The sequence below is a fragment of the Ranitomeya variabilis genome, chromosome 5 (genome assembly GCF_051348905.1).
Source record: "Ranitomeya variabilis isolate aRanVar5 chromosome 5, aRanVar5.hap1, whole genome shotgun sequence".
Lineage (NCBI taxonomy): Eukaryota > Metazoa > Chordata > Amphibia > Anura > Dendrobatidae > Ranitomeya > Ranitomeya variabilis.
Genome location: NC_135236.1, coordinates 361353562 through 361359561, shown reverse-complemented (window position 1 = coordinate 361359561; position 6000 = coordinate 361353562).

Genomic DNA, 6000 nt, shown 5'->3' with positions numbered 1-6000 from the left:
TGTCAGATCAGTGATCTGACACTTTACCATGATGTCCCCCCCAGGAAAAAGTAAAAAAGTAAAAAAAATAAAAATATTTACATGTGTAAAAAAACCCAAAAAAACTAAATAATGCAAAAAAAAATATTATTCCGATAAATACATTTCTTTATCTAAATAAAAGAAACAATAAAAGTACACATATTTAGTATCGCCGCATACATAACGACCCGACCTATAAAACTATCCCACCAGTTAACCCCTTTAGTGATCACGGTAAAAAAAAAAAAAAAAAAAACGAGGCAAAAAACAACTCTTTATTATCATACAGCAAAACAAAAAGTGGAATAACACGCAATCAAAAAGATGGATATAAATAAACATGGTAGCGCTGAAAATGTAATCTTGTCCTGCAAAAACGAGCCACCATACAGCATCATCACCAAAAAAATAAAAAACGTTATAGTCCTCACAATAAAGTGATGCAAAAATTATTATTTTTATATAAAATAGATTTTATCATATAAAAGCGCCAAAACATAAAAAGATGATATAAATGAGGTATCACTGCAATCGTACTGATCCGAAGAATAAAACTGCCCTATCAATTTTAGCAAACGTGTAACAGTATAAACGCCCCCTCCTCAAAGAAATTCACGAATTGCTGTTTTTTGTTCATTCTGCTTCACAAAAATCAGAATAAAAAGCTATCATAAAAAGGCACGTGCCTGAATATGGTACCAATAAAAACGTAAACTCGTCCCGCAAAAAACAAGACCTCACATGATTCTGTGGACCAAAATCTGGAAAAATTATAGCTCTCAAAATGTGGAGACGCAAAAACTATTTTTTTGCAATAAAAAGCGTCTCTTAGTGTGTGGCAGCTTCCAATCATAAAAATCTGCTAAAAAACCCGCTATAAAAGTAAATCAAACCCCCCTTCATTGCCCCCTTAGTTAGGGAAATATAATAAAATTTAAAAAATGTATATATTTCCATTTTCCCATTAGGGTTAGGGTTAGAGTTAGGGTTGGGGCTAAAGTTAGGGTTAGGGTTGGGGCTAAAGTTAGGGTTAGGGCTACAGTTAAGGTTGGGGCTACAGTTAGGGTTAGGGTTGGTTCTACAGTTAGGGTTAGGGCTACAGTTAGGGTTAGGGCTACAGTTAGGGTTAGCGTTGGGAATTAAGTTAGGGTTAGGGTTGAGGCTGAAGTTAGGGTTAGGGCTACAGTTAGGGTTGGGGCTGAAGTTAGGGTTGGGGCTAAAGTTAGGGTTAGGGTTGGGGCTAAAGTTAGGGTTGGGGCAAAAGTTAGGGTTAGGGTTTGGATTACATTTACTGTTGGGATTAGGGTTGGGATTAGGTTTAGGGGCGTGTTGGAGTTAGGGGTGTGGTTAGGGTTGGGATTATGGTTAGGGGTGTGTTGGGGTTTGGGGTGTGGTTGGGATTAGGGTTAGGGGCATGTTCGGGTTAAGTGTGTGGTTAGGGATATGGTTAGTGTTGGGATTAGGGTTAGGGGTGTGTTTGTGTTAGGGTTTCAGTTAGAATTGGGGGGTTTCCACTGTTTAGGCACATCAAAGGCTCTCCAAACGTGACATGGCGTCCGATCTCAATTCCAGCCAATTCTGCACTAAAAAAGTAAAACAGTACTCCTTCCCTTCGGAGCTCTCCCGTGCGCCAAAACAGGGGTTTACCCCAACATATAGGGTATCAGCGTACTCGGGACAAATTGGACAACAACTTTTGGGGTCCAATTTCTTTAATTACCTTTGGTAAAATAAAAATTTGGGGGGGCTAAAAAATCATTTTTGTGGGAAAAAATGATTTTTTATTTTCACGGCTCTGCGTTATAAACTGTAGTGAAACACTTGGAAGTTCAAAGTTCTCACAACACATCTAGATAAGTTCATTGGGGGGTCTAGTTTCCAATATGGGGTCACTTGTGGGGGTTTCTACTGTTTAGGTACATCAGGGGCTCTGCAAACGCAATGTGACGCCTGCACACCATTCCATCTAAGTCTGCATTCCAAACAGCGCTCTTTCCCTTCTGAGCTCTGCCATGCGCCCAAACGGTGGTTCCACCAACATATGGGGTATCATCGTACTCAGGACAAATTGCACAACAACTTTTGGGGTCCAATTTCTCCTGTTACCCTTGGGAAAATACAAAACTGGGGGCTAAAAAATAATTTTTGTGGAAAAAAATAATTTTTATTTTCACAGCTCTGCGTTATAAACTGTAGTGAAACACTTGGGGGTTCAAAGTGCTCACCACACATCTAGATAAGTTCCTTAGGGGGTCTACTTTCCAAAATGGTGTCACTTGGGGGGTTTCAATGTTTAGGCACATCAGGGGCTCTCCAAACGCGACATGGCGTCCCATCTCAATTCCAGTCAATATTGCATTGAAAAGTCAAAAGGGGCTCCTTCCCTTCCGAGCTCTGCTATGCGCCCAAACAGTGGTTTACCCTCACATTTGGGGTACATTAGGGGCTCTGCAAACGCAATGTGACGCCTGCACACCATTCCATCTAAGTCTGCATTCCAAACAGCGCTCTTTCCCTTCTGAGCTCTGCCATGCGCCCAAACGGTGGTTCCCCCCACATATGGGGTATCATCATACTCAGGACAAATTGCACAACAACTTTTGGGGTCCAATTTCTTCTGTTACCCTTGGGAAAATAAAAAATTGGTGGCGAAAAAATCATTTTTTGTGAAAAAATATATATATTTTTTACAGCTCTACATTATTAACTTCTGTGAAGCACTTGGTGGGTCAAAGTGCTCATTACACATCTAGATAAGTTCACTAGGGGGTCTACTTTCCAAAATGGTGTCACTTGGCGGGTTTCAATGTTTAGGCACATCAGGGGCTCTCCAAACGCGACATGGTGTCCCATCTCAATTTCAGTCAGTTTTGCATTGAAAAGTCAGGGCGCTCCTTCCCTTCTGAGCTCTGCCATGCGCCCAAACAGTGGTTTACCACCACATATGGGGTATCAGCGTACTCAGGACAAATTGCACAACAACTTTTGGGGTCCAATTTCTCCTGTTGTCCTTGGCAAAATAAAACAAATTGGAGATAAATTAAATTTTTTTGTGAAAAAGGGTTAAATGTTCATTTTTTTTAAACATTCCAAAAATTCCTGTGAAATACCTGAAGGGTTAATAAACTTCTTGAATGTGGTTTTGAGCACCTTGAGGGATGCAGTTTTTAGAATGGTGTCACACTTGGGTATTTTCTATCATATAGACCCCTCAAAGTGACTTCAAATGTGACGTAGTCCCTAAAAAAAATGGTGTTGTAAAAATGAGAAATTGCTGGTCAATTTTTAACCCTTATAACTCTCTAACAAAAAAAAAATTTGGTTCCTAAATTGTGCTGATGTAAAGTAGACACGTGGGAAATGTTACTTATTAAGATTTGATATTTTAAACTTTTAAACACTAGGGAGCCAAGAAGTATCGTTTCTCCTTGCGGAGAGAGACATGATAAGCATGTCAAGGTGAGGAGACTTAAAGCCGCAATGCTCCTCTGGGAAATATGTAAATTGTCTCTTCAGAGAGGAAGAGGACTAGAACTCAAGTGCCACCTATTGGAAGTAGCAATCCTAATAGTCAATGTCAACCCTTTAACGAGCCTTGTCACATGACTTAGGATAATAGCCCAACCAGAATCTCAATTTGCAGACATTGTGTTTCGGGGTACTGCCCCTCTTCAGTGCAAAGTGGACATCTGGTTTGGCTGATTGAGAGGCATCTGACCAGGATCCAAGAAGTATCGTTTCTCCTTGCGGAGAGTGACATGATAAGCATGTCGAGGTGAGGAGACATAAAGCCGCAATGCTTCTCTGGAAAATATGCAAATTGTCTCTTCAGAGAGGAAGAGGACAAGAACTCTAGTGCCACCTATTGGAAGTAGCAATCCTAACAGTCAATGTCGACCCTTTAACGAGACTGTGTAAGGCTAGCTCAAATTCCTACTGCAAATGTGGGCGGGATCTGCTAGCATGTGTCTCATGTTACTTCTCCTCTTCCCTTCTGGGTGTTTGCAAAAGTAGGAGAGAGGATAAAGTTTAAGATCACAGTGCAGAGACATTCTGTTGGTGACTCCAATGTAATACAGAGGTGAACATGCTGACAAGGTCAATTCTAACATTCTTTTTGAGGAAAAAATTGAAGTGGTTACACTTCTCCAAGTTCAATATAAACTGTCACTTTACTTCCTTTGTTTTGGCCTTTGTTTATGGTGTTCATTGTATGGCAACAATGATATGATTACATGATTATTCAGATCAGTTTGCTTACTGCATTACCAAATTTGTATACATTTTTTTTTCATTGTAATTTTTATTTCGATGTTGAGAAAAAAATCTGAAGTTTTGTAAAAATTTGATGTGTGCGATCATATTCCAAGAACCATAGGGTTTTTATTTTTCCATCAATGGACATTTGTTAGGGCTTGTTTTCGCAAAGTGAGCTCACACTTTTATTGATAGCAGTAGTAATGCAGTAAATAAGATATTTTCATTGGTTTGAATTTCATTTCCTTCAGAAAGTAAAAGAATATTGGGTCTTAAGGAAATTTTTTGTGAAAAAATGTTAAATGTTTATTTTGTCAGTGTCTTCTGATTTATTCACACTGCGGGGTGGGATCTTGGGCAGCGCAGCCATACAGGCGCAGTCAGCAAGACATCAAATGATGTCAGAAGACGGGCAGCGCTAAGTGCGCATGCCCAAGGCATAAGATAACAGCGCAGGCATCGGGAATGTTGAAAACAACGCTGAGGAGGCGGCGCCAAGAGGGCATGAGTGATGGTGGTGCTGCGCCTGCATTAGGGGGGGAAAGACCTGCCCCCAGGACTATTTCAAGCTATTTTGGACAAATTGCAAAATCGATTATTTCTGAATTTACAGCACAAAGAACTAAAAGAGCCACCTTGTCAGAATGCTGCACAAGGTGTCTCTTTCAGTTACAAACGCCTTTTGACAAGGTCCCTTTAAAGCCAGAAAGTTGCCATTTGAAATGACTTTAGTTTTGGGCCATGTCTGTGATCTGCTTTTTTTCTACAAAATTAAACAACTGAATAAACATCCTCCAAGGCCGGAGATTCCATAATTTTTGCCAGGGGTTGTAATCTCAAACTGACATCCATCAAACTTGAAAAAATTGGCCTCATACTGGCTCCACCTCCACCCCTCAAACATTCCACAGTCCTACAGCCCACTCTTGGAAAAACTCCATTTCGGCACCACATACTCACCAATCAAACATTAACAGTTTCTATTGAACACTGTATCATATACACAGCCAGCAGCTTTTGTTTTGGCCAAAAGATTTTTTTAAGCCACCACCATGACAAGGTAGACTCTTTTGGCTGAGCCCTACTCTACACTAACCTATAAAATAATTCTTAAAATATCCAATACTATTATTAGGTACTGTATATTTTTATATACAGGGAATGAGTCATTTGCATTTTTTAAGATGACCATTAACCACTTTACCACCTGAGATGGATCCATACGTCCCTGTAACCTGGTACTTATTGACCTGGGACTGTTATGATCTGGTGGCCTAGAAGCAGCATGAGACGTACTCTGGAGAAGGTGGTACCTGTACTGACCGCAGACCCTGAACTTAACACCGCAACTAGAAGTAGCCGTGGAATGTACCTAACACTCCCTAGACATCTCGACACAGCCGGAGGACTACATACCCCTAGAGATAGAAAAGGGAAAACTATCTTGCCTCAGAGAAAATCCCCAAAGGATAGACAGCCCCCCACAAATATTGACTGTGAGAGGAGAGGGAACTAACATACGCAGACTGAAATCAGGATTTAGCAAAGGAGGCCACTCTAGCTAAATAAAAAGGATAGGACAGAGTACTATGCGGTCAGTATTAAAACACTAAAAAATATCCACCATAGAAAATACAAAATTTCCACATCTAACTAAAGACATGGAGGGTATATCTGCATCTCCAGAGATACCAGCTTGGCTGAACAAATCCTTATGCAGAC